The sequence below is a fragment of the Podarcis melisellensis genome, assembly GCF_964234715.1.
Source record: "Podarcis melisellensis genome assembly, chromosome: 4".
NCBI classification, from domain to species: domain Eukaryota; kingdom Metazoa; phylum Chordata; class Lepidosauria; order Squamata; family Lacertidae; genus Podarcis; species Podarcis melisellensis.
Window position 1 is genome coordinate 22073851 of NC_138531.1, and position 14236 is coordinate 22088086.

The 14236-nt window shown below is 43.2% G+C and overlaps 1 protein-coding gene and 1 long non-coding RNA gene across 4 annotated transcripts in view; one reads left to right on the top strand and one right to left on the bottom strand.

The window, feature by feature from the left end:
- Positions 1-14236, top strand: part of CLYBL (citramalyl-CoA lyase) — a 183172-nt gene that overhangs the window by 118088 nt on the left and 50848 nt on the right. The window lies entirely within an intron of this gene.
- LOC309368367 lies at positions 8268-9704 on the bottom strand. The gene is made up of 3 exons (XR_014167739.1): positions 9425-9704; positions 8789-8965; positions 8268-8507 (listed from the first exon to the last, which is right to left on the bottom strand). It is a non-coding gene; the product is annotated as an uncharacterized lncRNA (long non-coding RNA).

A 14236-nucleotide genomic window follows, 5' to 3' on the forward strand; every position in this document is an offset into this window, starting at 1 on the left:
TGGGTGAGGGTTTTGTAACCTCCTATGCATAATTCCTACTTACTTTTTCCATAGCCACTTTAGTTTTTTCCTTCTGTCTCCTGCCTCCCAAGTGGTCTTTATATTATAATTCTATTTCTTCCTTTTTGCTGCTTATTGTGTGGGACATTCAGTTCTGAAGGTAATGAATGGGGACATTTGCTGGCAAGAACATTCTTGGGTTCTAAGCTCCTGTCTAGTTTGAAACAGTATATATAATAAAATCAGCGAGATTTGCAAATTAAAAGAAAATGTTCTCTTGAAGGGGATTATTTCGTTCTGAGGATATGGTTCCACTTCATTAAGAGGAAAATGGGACTGTGCTAATCTTAGTCATTCCACCCACTTAACCACTTTGCCAGTTAAGTTTCTAAGGCCCTGTGCCACAGTACTGAAGTGTATTTAATAAGATTTACATTTCAGCATAATAAGCCATGTAATTTATCCCACAGAATCCCCTTCCTTGGCAAAGGAATTTTAAAGAGAGATAGGAGTTGAGATCTTAATCCCATTTAATCTGCCTTCTGTAATCTCAGGTTCATTTCTTAATTTGGGATATTTTTCCAATGCTCGGAGTCAGTAATCTCAGCCTTTGTGAATGTGGCAGGGAGAACGTGGCAAAGATTTTGGCAAGAATGGATTGATCGAGGAATATTATTATTATTATTATTATTATTATTATTATTATTATGGCAGCATTAGAAAATGGTAGTTCTGAAGAGGACAATCCAGAACCAATTAAAGTTCATTAATTTGTCTAAGTGAGGAATATGCTGAATAACTCTAGTTAATGCTTTAAATTACTTTAACACTAGTTAATGCTTTAAATTGCAATTCATAATCCATTGCCACCTAATACAGCTGTATAATTCTGATTGATACCAGCAAAGGGTATACAGTATTTGAAAAAAGTATTTTTGCCACAGCCATGACTTTAGAAGAGCCTCAGAGAGGTGATCTGCTGCAAAAAGTGACCAAACGGGTTGCTGAGGATTTCATGATGGAAGAAAACTGGGGATATATAAACATAAGATTATAAATAAGCATTGCCTCTTAATGGCACTCACTGGGGCACAACAGGAAAGGGCTGTTGCTCTCATGTTGTGCTTGTGAGTTTCGTATAGGTTGGCCATTGAATGCTGGAACAGACAGGCCTTTGGAAGGAGCGGTCAGTGAGATGCAGCCACAGCAACACCAGGAGGTCAGTTAAGTGGCCCCAACTTAATCACTACTGGCCTTTAGTTTGATCCTGCAGGACTCTTCTATGGTCTTCTTAAGTTCTAATGCTCAAGACAATGCAAAATTGCATTTTTCAATGACAAAAGCCACAACTGAATTATCAGTAGCAGCCAAGACATCTGTTGTGCACCCCACTCGTAGGCATGTTTACTCAGAGGTATGCCTTACTGAATCCAAATGAACTTACTCCCAAGTAAGTGTGGGAGGATGTTTTTACGGAAATCAGTTATTCATACCTCTGTGGAAACACCAGCACAAAAGCAACCTCATAAACCATGACAAAAATATAAAACAATAGCACAGAAGATAGAATGTGCCAGAGTACACTCAATTGGGTTTAAAACGTATCTCAAAACACTTATTTCTCCGTGTCTAGATATATAATTTTGCCATTTATGATATTATTATTTTTACCGTTTTCATATGCTTTCTCTTCCCCCACACCAACTTCTTTAAGCTTCTGCCTTTTATTTGAAGCTATCAAAACAAATATGGACACTGCCTTTGCAACTTTGGTGTCATCTAACAAGAAATCATCAAAGGCAAAGGGTGTGAAACTAAGCCTTTTCTTAGAATTGACTCTAAAAATGTTGTTTCTTTATAAAGAGAGCAATATGATAGGCAATGTGGCATGGGAACCAATGGATTTCTGTGTAAATGTGTCTGGTTAGCTTTACAAACGGTTCAATTATATAAGATTTTCCCCTATTTGTTTTGGTATCCTTTCTATGCACACCAGTGATACTTTTAAGAAGTTTTGATTTGGTTTTTCCCTTTGCTGCTCTGCACTTGCCTTTCATGCTGTGCCTTAAGGTGTAGATATGAAGGAATACTCATTTGCTTATATAAGACTATGTAGTCATTAATTGTAGGTAGAGGGAACTATATTTTAATCAGAACTGATAATTTTCTCTTGGCAAGTAAAAACTGTTAATAGTTGGAAAGTTATGTTTCTAGTGTGGACGGTTAATAAAGCACGCCTCTTCCTGCCAAAACCATACCATCCAATTATCAACATTTCTCCCCAGTTTCTCTCTCTCTTTCGCACTCACTCGGCGTGAGCTTTTCTCACAGAACTGGAGTCACTTCTGGCTGTTTTGTTCATAGACTCTTGTCAAAAAATATTTTCTGCATCTCTAATTTCATTAAGGTATGCTTGACTGAAATTGTCAACATCACTAGGAAAAGTAGGGTTTATTTTGAAATTTGCTCCGTTGCTTGTTGCGGCGGTTGAGCAACCCAAAAGAAAGGCATCTAAGAATTATGTCACTCCGGTTATGATGTACATGCGAGAAAAGAAAAAAGGTTCTCATGAACATGTTTGTTCTTGGGCATAATTGGTTAGCAGAGAAGAATTTGTGAATTTCAGGGTGTTGGGATTTGGCTTGTTCTCCCAGGCTACGCTTTTGAGGCTGCCAACTTTCAACCTCCTAGGGTTTTCCTCCTTAGAAAAGTACAGACGGAGACTTCAGGTTGTTAGCAGATGAAATATGGCAAGTTTACTTTTAATTCAAAGTGACCACTCTGGAAAATGAAGGGAGGGCAACTCCATGCTTCTTGCCCACACTTTGATATCTTTAGAATCACAACAAGGAGTTTTCACAAGTTACACCTGGAGTTTTCACAAGTTACACCGCTCACCTGGGGAGGAAGTGATGATTCTGTGATTTGAATCAAACCATTTTTTGTTCAGCTGAAGTCAAGGGCAGGTGGAGTGAATTTAAGGCAGGTTTGGAGGCCTGTGGTGGACTCCAACACCCATCAGCCCCGGCCAGCTTGGAAACATCTGAAGATAGGTTGAGTTACATTTGCTTACTCTGTTTTTGAGAGAATAACGGTGGTCGGTGGTCTGCTGAGGTATCTATGGAGCACCACCATTAACCATACTAACTTCAGTTTCCACAATCAAAGAGTTTCTGGAGGGTCTTCATAAATATATTAATGGAGAGCATGTTACAGTCACCCAATCTATATTGCCTTGGTAGATGGGTGGGCAAAGCTAATAATGAGGTGAGCAGGGGGCTGAGGAAGGGCCAATTTGCCATCCACTGCCTGAGACAGTGATTTCATTCTGCCTCATTACTGGGCTAACACTAACAGAAATAGGTGGATGGAAAATTCGATAAGTTTTTAAAAATTTGTTCCATGTCACAAAATGTATTTGTGTTGCACTGCTGAAAAAGTAATAAAAAAACTTGAGTCCTTGTTTCTAGACAACATTGTGTCTCTGGTGTAGCAGGTAGTGAAATATGTAAAACATGGATAAAGTAATTCTAGCCAAACTCAAAATGCTGCAGGCTGTCTGCCAAACTGGACTATTCATTAAAGGCACAACCATTTATGACAGTCACTCTGTAACAGTGTGTAGATGGATGGATGGATGGAAGGAAGGGATATTTAAGGAAGTAAGACATTTTGGCTGATTTTAGTCCTTGCAACAAAGCAAGCTGACTCCAACTGGGACACAGTTTGGAGTGCAGATGTGCCCCCCACCATGAAACTGTGCGGCCTGATCATTGCTGACAAGCACCCATGAAGTAATCCACAATGGGCTCCTCCAACTTAGGGATGGGAAATTGAGTACGTTAAGCACTGTCTTCATTGTGTGGCATTTTAAGTGATTAAAGCCTCACAGATGTTTTACTTTGCAGGGAGCAGGTGTTATAAACATGCATGGTTTTAGATTTGCTTTGTTATTGATTGATCTGCCTTTGAGCCATGTTGCTGGAAAACCCAGCATACCTCATGCAGAAGAAGAGCCCTTAGAGTCATTGGGGTTTTATTTCTGCATCCAAAGTGTGAGTGGAAGAAGCCTTATTGCCACCAGAAAGCAAGCCTCCTCTGTAAGCAGTAAGATCAACCAGCTATTTAAGCTGTGTTCTAAAACAAAACAAAACTGGACTCTAAAGCAAAGCAATCTGTAAGTGAATAGAGACAGCCAACCTAACACATGGGAAATGTGCCTGTTTCTTAAAGTATAGCAATACAAATGGCTGTGGCTGGTTATAAACCATTCCCTGGCTATTACTGCTGTTCCTCTACTTACTAACTAACTGCAGTGAACACATTAATTCTGTCTGTCTCTCCCTCCATGCTTGGCGTAGACAACACAGTACCTCTCCTCATACATTGTTGAACTACAAGTCCCACCAACCCCAGCCTACGTGGCCCATACTAAGGGAAGGTAAAGATTTCAACCTCTGCAGGGCGCTATGCATTGCTGCAGTGCATTGCTCTCACTTTGTGTTCTTTGTATACTGATGTTGGGTGCCCTCAAACATAATTCTATGGCCTCCTAAGACCCCACTGAGGGACGCGAGTGGCGCTGTGGGTTAAACCACAGAGCCTAGGACTTGCCAATCAGAAGGTCGGCAGTTTGAATCCCCACAACCGGGTGAGCTCCCGTTGCTCGGTCCCTGTTCCTGCCAACCTAGCAGTTCGAAAGCACGTCAAAGTGCAAGTAGATAAATAGGTACCGCTCCAGCGGGAAGGTAAACAGCGTTTCCGTGTGCTGCTGTGGTTTGCCAGAAGCAGCTTAGTCATGCTGGCCACATGACCTGGAAGCTGTACGCCGGCTCCCTTGGCCAGTAAAGCGAGATGAGCGCCGCAACCCCAGAGTCAGCCACGACTGGACCTAATGGTCAAGGGTCCCTTTACCTTTAAGACCCCACTGAACTTGGGAACTGCAGCAAAAAGAGGAACAAATAAACATAATGCTGGGATAAGGGGAACCCAGCACCCTGATGGGCAGGGAAATTGCCATATCCCCAGCCTGCAGATTGATCACTGAATGAGTAGAGAGATGAGCAAAAAATGCTTTCATTTGATCTGTGTGGATCAGCTGAGAAGGGTGTGTGTATGTATGTGGTGTGTGATAATATGAGGAGGCAGTACCCACCTTGGGGCAGACCAGCTGCTGGTATGCTGTCCCCGGAGTTGAGCCAAGGGTGAGTTCTCCTCTGAGTCATAAAAGGTTAGCCACCCCTCACAAAGAGCAAGGGTGGCTAATCTCCTGGCCTTCAAGATATTGCTGGACTAAAAGTCCCATCACCCGTCTGAATGGAACTGGTGTGAGATGTGGTCCAACAAGTTCTGGGAGGGCTGCTGATTCCCCATCTATAGAGAAATGAGAAATCTAGAGACATGTGGTTTTGCAATAGCTATGTTTTCAACCAGTATTACGGGGGAGGAAATTCTTACAAATTCTGAGCCACCTCCGCCGCAGGAGACATTGTAGGGCTGAAGCAAAAGTGCCTGTTTGCGTGACACGATTTAAAGGCTTGAAGTTTTGAAATTGCCATTTGTCACCAGGAAGACGAAAACAAAAGGAATTGCTGGCTTATGAGGATTTCCTTCCCAAGTTTGTGTTTTACACCCCAATCGAGAAGCGGGCTTCCATTGTCTCTGGTCTTGGTGCTGGAGAGTTGGGCGATGCCGTGTGTGAGGCTCGGAGGCTCTCGGTCGGGGGTCTGGCCATCTCCAGACTCCTGTGGGAGCCCCAACTGGTCCTTGATGGGGAAAAGTTGTTGTGACAGTGACAACGGAGCCTTGAGAATGGGGCTTAGAAAGCTGGGAAAAGCCTCCCCTCCTGTGACTTGGGGGCTGTCTGTGCCAGGACCATCAACCTCCCAGCCAACAAGAACTGGACACAGCTCCCTTAAGAGCTTGTCAGTCCTTTTCAGTCCTTTTCACTAATCAGCCAGAGGGCTAGCTGTTGAATGAGATGGGGCACTTTCTTCCCCTAAGGACTGGCTCAGTGTGCTGCTTCCATAGTTCTCACAAGCCCTGCCGGCCCAGGGAACAAGAGGCTCGGATTGGAAATCAAACTGTGGTTTTCTGCATGACTGTGCAGTGTGTATGAACAGCAGGCCATTTTATAAATATTATATATATTTGGTTTTTCCCGACACTGGGTGGGTTTGTTTTCATCTCCTGCTACTGCTCTTCCCCCCTACTCCCTCCCCCTTTCTCTTTTGCCAGAGGCATGGGTACACAAGGAGTTCTATTAGAAGCCTAGATGTGGGTTTTGAGGTTTTGTCCATCTCATTACAGTGAATGCATCACCTGCATGACTCAGTCATTCTTTGGGCTGCCTGGGGAGCGAGACTCCAAGAGCAGGCACAACGATAATCCTTTCTCATTATGGGGCTCACTGTTTGCTGCTGTGAGAGAGTAGGCCAGCTTCTTCTCAACACAGCATTAAAAAAAAATCGTTAATACATTTTGTGCATAAAATTGCCTTTACTTTCTTTTTTTAATCAACCCTTTTCTTTATGCCAAAGTTAAGCAGAGAGAGAGAGAAAGAGAGGATGTACGATCTTGCTGTTTTAGTCAGGAGCGAGGTTTGCATGGAGATTATTCCATGCAACAATAAACATCACACATAACAAAATTAAACAAATCCAAGGTAGACTGAACCATGCAGAAAAATTGGGGAGGGGGGAGCTGGTATAATGACTGCACTCTAAATTTGCTTTTGTATCTGTTGTGGAGCTAAGCATTGGCCATGTTCACACATCACTTGTGAGCAGGAAACCATGGTTTATTGTACACAAGTGAATCACTCCCACTTCCTTCCTTCCCACTCCTCCCATCTCACACTGGAGGAGCTTTACCACATATTGTCTGAACCAGTGATTGTGATTTCTTTCACTCTTAACAAACCATAGCCACCGAGCCAAGAACCAACCTTGGCTACAAGGTTTATGCAGGGGAGGCTGGCGCCCATTGGTACTGATAGGGTAGAAGGCAGGGAGGCCAACAGTAGGGGGAGCCAGAACAAATGGCTGTGGAGCTAGAGCCCACAAATCATTGTTCTGCCCTCCTCCTCCTTGCTGCTGAGTTATGTAAGGGCAGCACTGACCACCAATTGATTTGTATTTATTTATTTTATTTTATTTCTGTACCACTTAATGTAGTGTGTGTGTGTGTGTGTGTGTGTGTGTGTGTGTGTGGTATACCAGGGTTTTCCAAACTTGGGTCTCCAGCTGTTTTTGGACTACAACTCCCATCATCCCTAGCTAGCAGGACCAGTGGTCAAGGGTGATTGGAACTGTAGTCCAAAAACAGCTGGAGAGAGTACTCAAGCTTGGGAAATCCTGCAGTATACAAAAAACAGAAGCAACAACAGACAACTTAAACAAAGTATTGCAAAAATACACAGTTGCATACAAATATGTTGCATTAATACAAAGTTACTAATATTTATAAATCAGTATCAATTCATTTTCCGTCTGATACTTCCTTCCTTGCAGCCTCCAGGTTCTCACCCAGAGTCTAAACCAGGGGTCGGCAAGGTTTACTGGCCATGGGCGGGATCATTCTCACGGAGATCGCCGTGGGCCGGACTGCGCATGTCCAGGTGCCGGAAACCGCACCTGCGCAGAAGCAATTTTCGGCGTTAGGATATGCGCAGACATGATTTTCAGTATCTGCGTGTGCGCAGACGCAATTTCCCGCGGCGCTCAGCAAGACCCCATGCCGCACTGCGCCAGTTTAGCGCAATGCGTGGGGAACTCGCCAAGCGGGCGGCTCGGTTCAGGTGAAACGGTCTTCGTGGGCCACATCCGGCCCATGTGCTGCACGTTGCTGACCCCTGGTCTAAACAAACTCTCACTTGCCCTAATGGACCAGCCTTCACTGGGCTTATGTCTTACCATGACATGGATATGCCACAATTATAGGTCTGCAACAATGGGTTTGCTGAGCAGCAGGTGGGTAGCATGTGAGGGCAGAGGAGGGTGTTTTCACCAGTGAAGCTGCAGTAAGGAAGGGCAAGTCCAATTCTTTCCCCCTCTCATCCAGTTTCTCCCTGAAAATGCCCCCTCTGTCCAAATTAACGTCAGATAGCAACCACAAAATTTGGACCCCATGTTCTTTGACATTTTGGCCCTTGGATACTCAAAATGAGGTAACATAGTGCTGAGGACTGTACCACTTTGTGTCTGCAGGTTTGCTCTCCACTACAAAAAAAAAAAATAGAAATCAATGCAAATAGAAAACGCGCACAACAAAAGACTGGGTTTAATCCCCACTCGTTAATGTATAGATTTTCTGTTTGCAGGGAGGGTTGATTGGTCAGTTGTTTTTGTTTTTTGTTTTACATGCAAATGTGAAGTTCTCCACCTGAAATCAGAAGTGGTACAATCTATTTTGCCACTTTATTCCTGCCTCATTCAGCTGCATGTAGAGATCCAGCCATAGTCCATAATCATTTATCCATTGCCTTGTTTGCACTCCTACTATTAATTCTGGAGTCCGCAAGAAGAAAGGAATGTGTGGAATGTCTATCTGGAGTCTTTGTAAGCCTATAACTAGGAAAGAAGCACATGCATTTTGATTGGACAGTAGAGCCAGTGGTAAAATTCTGTGCATTCTAGAAAATTCCTTGCAAAACCTTCTTTGTGGCTCACAAATGCTCCTGTTAGAAGGCTGGAGTGAAAGGTGGAGATTCAAAAAGTTCTGTTTTGTATATGAAAATATGTGTCCTTTTCACCCTTTAAAATTCTTTTTAGAAAACCAACAGACTTACTTCTTACCTGGAACTCTATAGTTTGAATAAAATTATAAAGAAACTTGCTATCCTTTTCGGAGGGAAACATTTTCACATTTCAGTTCCAAGACATTCTCAGTAGGGAGTTGGGAGTTTTTCATTGTCTGTGCTGGCTCATACTCCAAGCAACACAGACTGGGAATGTGATAGGCTGAACTATACAGTAGAGAGAGATAAGAAAAAGGCGATTTAAGACGTGGCACCCATTTGTTTAGACCACATATATATATGGTGAAAGGAAAAGCACCTCCCTATATCTGTCTGTCTATCCATCTATCTATTTATCAATCTATCGTATCTGGTTCAGTTGCGACGCAAACACAATAACCTGGTTGACGCCTGCGGGGATGCCAAGCTTCGGTATCTGGTCCAAAAATTAGCTTTGTACATATGCTAAATTAAAGATTGGCAGCAGAAACGGCACAGATCCCATATTGGCAGCCGTTTGCAAATCCCATATTGGCAGACTTCTCAACATAAAAGAAAGAAGGCAAGCCATACAAAGGGCAGAGAGCCCAAAAGAGACCCCCTCCCTCTCTCAACATCAGTGAGTGGAACATTCTGAACTCCACTTAAGAAAAATCCAAACACTGCTTAAAACAGAAAGGTCCTTACCTGCCGCCAGCATAAGGCAGGTACAGAGCTGACCTGTCTATTCATCCTCCTTTGGAGGGGGTGGAGAAAGCCTTTCCACTTGTTCTTAGTAAGCTAAATTTAGCTCGAGCGGAAGCTTATTCCCATAACTAGTGCTGTGTCTGGCTGATTTTCTTTTCACTCTTGTAAATCAAGAGTCATCTCTCGGAAATCACTGGAAGGCTAGTTCTGCACAACCTTCACGTGTAAAAAGAGAAGCATATTCTAGTGGACTGTGTGAATGGGGCACCTCAGCCTGCCCTGCCTTCTTACTTACAGCCAGTAGACAGCACTGGATGTCAGCTTCCTCTTCCGTGGACTTAGTATTGCCATTGTAGAGTTAACTGAATCTGCCTGTCATTGGCTCTGGCGCCACCTGCTGTTAGCCTCCATGCCTTCAGCCTTACCAGTGCCCCAATGAACACCAGCCATCACTGTCATATTCCTGGTTTCTGAATAAAGAGTAGGATTCTGTGTTGTGCTAAGGTGACCACCACACCAGCGCAAGCCAGATGGAGCAAACTGGAAGTTCTCCTTACACACCCACACACCCAAGGCAATTTGGGGGGTGGGGCTTTGAGGGGCACAGGAGGAGAGGGGGTAAATCTTTGTTGTGCAAATGGAAGCTCTTGCTTGCACTAATGCGACTCATTGGGGGGATCCCACCCAAAGCGTTTCAGTGATTTCTTTCGGTTAAACTTGTTTATCTTGGTGTTCCACTCCCATACAGAAATATCTTACATCTTCAACATTAGGCATGGCGGAAATCTGAGATTGCTGTTGAGAAGAAATATGAAGCCTGTGGTTTGTGGTGATCTTGGCAAAAAAAAAATCATTTCCTCCATCACCACTACTCAGCTGAAAGAAAAAGAGACCATAATTGAAAAATTGTAGGAGAGAAACAGACATTGCTGCTTCCGTCCCTGCTCCTAATAGATTGAAATGGAAATAACTCCATTTCGAAGGTATCGTGCAGACACTGACCAACAGCTTGATGGAATGTTAGTCAAAAATATTTTTTTTTAATACCCATTAATTTCACTGCAACTGTGGGAGAATGTAACCAGGATTTCCTCTTTTAAATTACACACATATACAACACACACGTTTAATTATCGAGTTGCACAATTGTATTTGAAAACAAGTGTATGAGCTCACCCGTGTATCCTTCAAGCCAAACTCGTGACATCGGGAGACCCATGATTGGACCTCCCACCATTTGTGTACTTAAAGAGATCCCCGCCCACACTCCCTTTTCCATTCTTAGGTATTCAAAGCAGCTTGCAAGCATGTTTGTAAAACAATGTTTTCAATCTCAGGTTTCCGCCTGTTGTCTTCTGCATGTAGATCATCAGTCGTGTAACAAAGGAACAGGCTTTCTCACTCTACATTGATGTGAACTCACATTCTAGCTGTCTTGGCATTGGCAGTAGGGCAGAGAACATCCACAATGTCTGGAAGCATCCATCTTCCCCAGACCAAATCTGGTTGCTGTTTTCGGATAAGAAGATCCATTCCGTATCCTCCAACATTTCTCCAAATGTTGAAAATAGGGATGTCCTTTATTATTGTTGTAGTTGTTATTCCCCGCCCATCTGACTGGGTTTCCCCAACCACTCTGTACAGCTTTCAACATATAGAAACATTAAACATTAAACATTAAAAAAATTCCCTATACAGGGCTGCCTTCAGATGTCTTCTAAAGGTTGTACAGTGGTACCTCGGATTAAGTACTTAATTTGTTCCGGAGGTCCGTTCTTAACCTGAAACTGTTCTTAACCTGAAGCGCCACTTTAGCTAATGGGGCCTCCTGCTGCTGCTGTGCCGCCGGAGCACAATTTCTGTTCTCATCCTGAAGCAAAGTTCTTAACCCGAGGTAATATTTCTGGGTTAGCGGAGCCTGTAACCTGAAGCATATGTAACCTGAAGCGTATGTAACCCAAGGTACCACTGTATAGTTACTTACCTCTTGGCACAGGGATCACATAACTCCATACCCTCCAACACTTCTTTGATGAAAATAGGAACATCCTAAGGAAAAGCAGGACAATCTGGGATCAGATCAGAAACCAGGACATCTTCTTTAAATTTGGGACTGTACCTGTAAAATAGGGATACTTGGAGGGTCTGCCATTCAAGGCTACTCCTGCCACAAATTATTCTTCTCTCAAATAGCTGACTGGATTGCTGAGGGGGAGCATAAATTTGATCGGGACTGCAGTGCTGGGGAAGGGTAGTTTAACTTTTCCCCTCCATGCTGTTTCCTGGATGAAAATCCCTCCCTTACCCAAGCTGCTGTTTGCCCCATGAGCAAAACATACAGGTTACTCTATCTCTGCTGTCAAGCAGTTGGAGATTTGCATCCTAGAATTACATTCCCAGCATTGCAAATTAGAAGAGGCAAGAGAAAGAGCAACCAATGGTTCTGTTCAAAGGCCCATTCTCTACCACGCAAAGATTATCTTTGGCCAGATGAGTGCCTGAGCTGTCTCACTGTTCTATGCTGCTTGAGAAAGCACTGTTCTGCGATAGGTTGGCTCTTTTCGTGTGGCCTTTTCTTGCTAATTATTAGGTATGTAAAATGGTATTTAAGACTCCGTTGGCAATGACTAATGTTTGCTCTGATTTGACCTCCTTGCGCTGGTGCTGCTGCTCTGTTACGGTAGCTGAGATGTCTCATGTCTACTCCACAGCATCTGCAAACACTCAGCCCCCAAGAGTCATCCTACGCTCAACTGCAGGAGATCATCTTCAGAGAAAAGCTGTTGCAGTTCAGTACAATGGCTTCATTGTCTAAATTACGCAGCAGCAAAAGCAGTAGTAGTTTTTTTTCTATCTATCTGTCTAGCTATCTAGCTATCTATCTTCTGCTTTCTTTGTGACAAACAGAAATGCAGAGAAATGAGTGAAATCCGCCTGCAAACAGTCCAAATTAGAATAATATCACCCCCCACACAAGACCATAACAGTGGCAGATGGACAGAGGAAGAAAGTGTATATAGTCTTTATTTCCTGCCATTATAGCGTAGACCCTTTCAGATTGCAGTAAGCATCTTGCCATCTGCAAATCCAAGTCTTTCAATTTCTCTTGAGGCAATGATTCAAAATTCATGTTTTATGCCTTTTCTCCCAAAATCCTAAATGTTGCATTTTACTTTTTAATAAACAAATGACAAATGAATCCTTGCTCCTGTCCCATCTTCAGATTTTCTTCTGCAAATCTCCCTAGAGAATCTGGTCACGGACAAGAGGGGAGCCAGTCAAATCACTGCAACTTGTTAGCCTGTGCACTTTTTGTGATTGTATAAATACAGTCATTTGCTTTTCCATTCTTGTTTCATCTGCAACCTTTGTCTAGGGCACTGGAAACTTTGGGGGAAGTGGGGTGGGCAGAACTGTTTTCCTAACACATTTTAGAAAAGGTGGAAAGAACCGTTCTTGCCATTTCTGGGAGGAGCTTCTTTGGGAGGAAGAGTGGGAAATAATAATAATAATAATAATAATAATAATAATAATAATAATAGTAGTAGTAGTAGTAGTAGTAATAGTAGTAGCCGTTACAGTAATCAAAAGTTTCCCCCCAAATAAGTATCAATCATTTTGTTCTGTTGATATCCCATCCCATCCCAAGATGAAATGACTTGCATGCATATTTAGAACTTTTTAAAATGAATGAGTGTCTTGCCAGGAGGGAGGACCTTTTTCTTCTTCTGACCATAGACTGGGGACAAACTGTCTTCCTTGTTCCGTCTGCAGTCATAGGGTGTATAAGCATTTTGAGATACCATTTGTTATGTATTGAGTGGTCTGTGTTTGCCTGAGCTTGAGTCTGGACTAAGGATTCTGAGCTCCTGTGTTCTGATTTGATACATGATGTCCAGTCACAGAACATTTCAAGATTTGGGCCTCTGCCATTGGCCCTTGAACTCTGAGTCATGATTCGCAGCTTGGAAGTTTAGACAGCCAATCATGTTGAGAGTGGGAGTGGCCCAGGCTTTCAGGAATGTATATAAGCAGTTGCTTTGCCCCTGTTTCCCAGTTATATAGTTCAATAAAGGTTCTTGAACCTAACATAAAGCTGTTATCGCTCTGTCTTCGCTTGTGGGAACCCACCTCCACTTCATTGGCGACAAGGACGGGGTGCTAGGCTAGGTATGCAGCCATGGCTAGCTACCACAAGCTGAAATCACTGCTGGGGAACTGCCGCCTCAGCTGAGCTGAAATCACTGACTGCACCCACAAGGGAAATCACACAGAGCAGACATCATGGCCACACAGGGCCACATCAAGGAATTTGACACCACGGTTCCAGAGAAATGGGACTCCTACGCCAGGTTCACAGTTGCCATTGGTTCCCCTTTCCCTGGTCATGCAAGCAGGGAGTAGATGATGATGTCACACATCAGGATTTGTTTTTCCTCTGGCCAATGTCATCCTCCTTGGCTTTTAAGCCATGACTCATTCTTCTTAATGCCTGTAGGGTTGTGGGGAAAGATATCCTTCTGTTAATTTGCTGTTCAATGGATTTAAATGGTGCGTGTCATTGGGGAAAAACCCAATCACTTTCAGTTAAGCAATCAAATCAGTACAGGTGCAAAGGAAAAAGGGCAGTTCTCTAGCCACGCCAGTGGAAATGAAACCTAAGCTAAGATATGTGAACACAGGAAACCTACATCATCCATGTTATCTGTCCATCTAATTCAGCACTGTCTACTTTTTGTAAGTCGTCATGGGACTTTTTTTGTGTACGGAATCTGCTAAATTCAACTAACTAATTAAATGATACACTTGGCT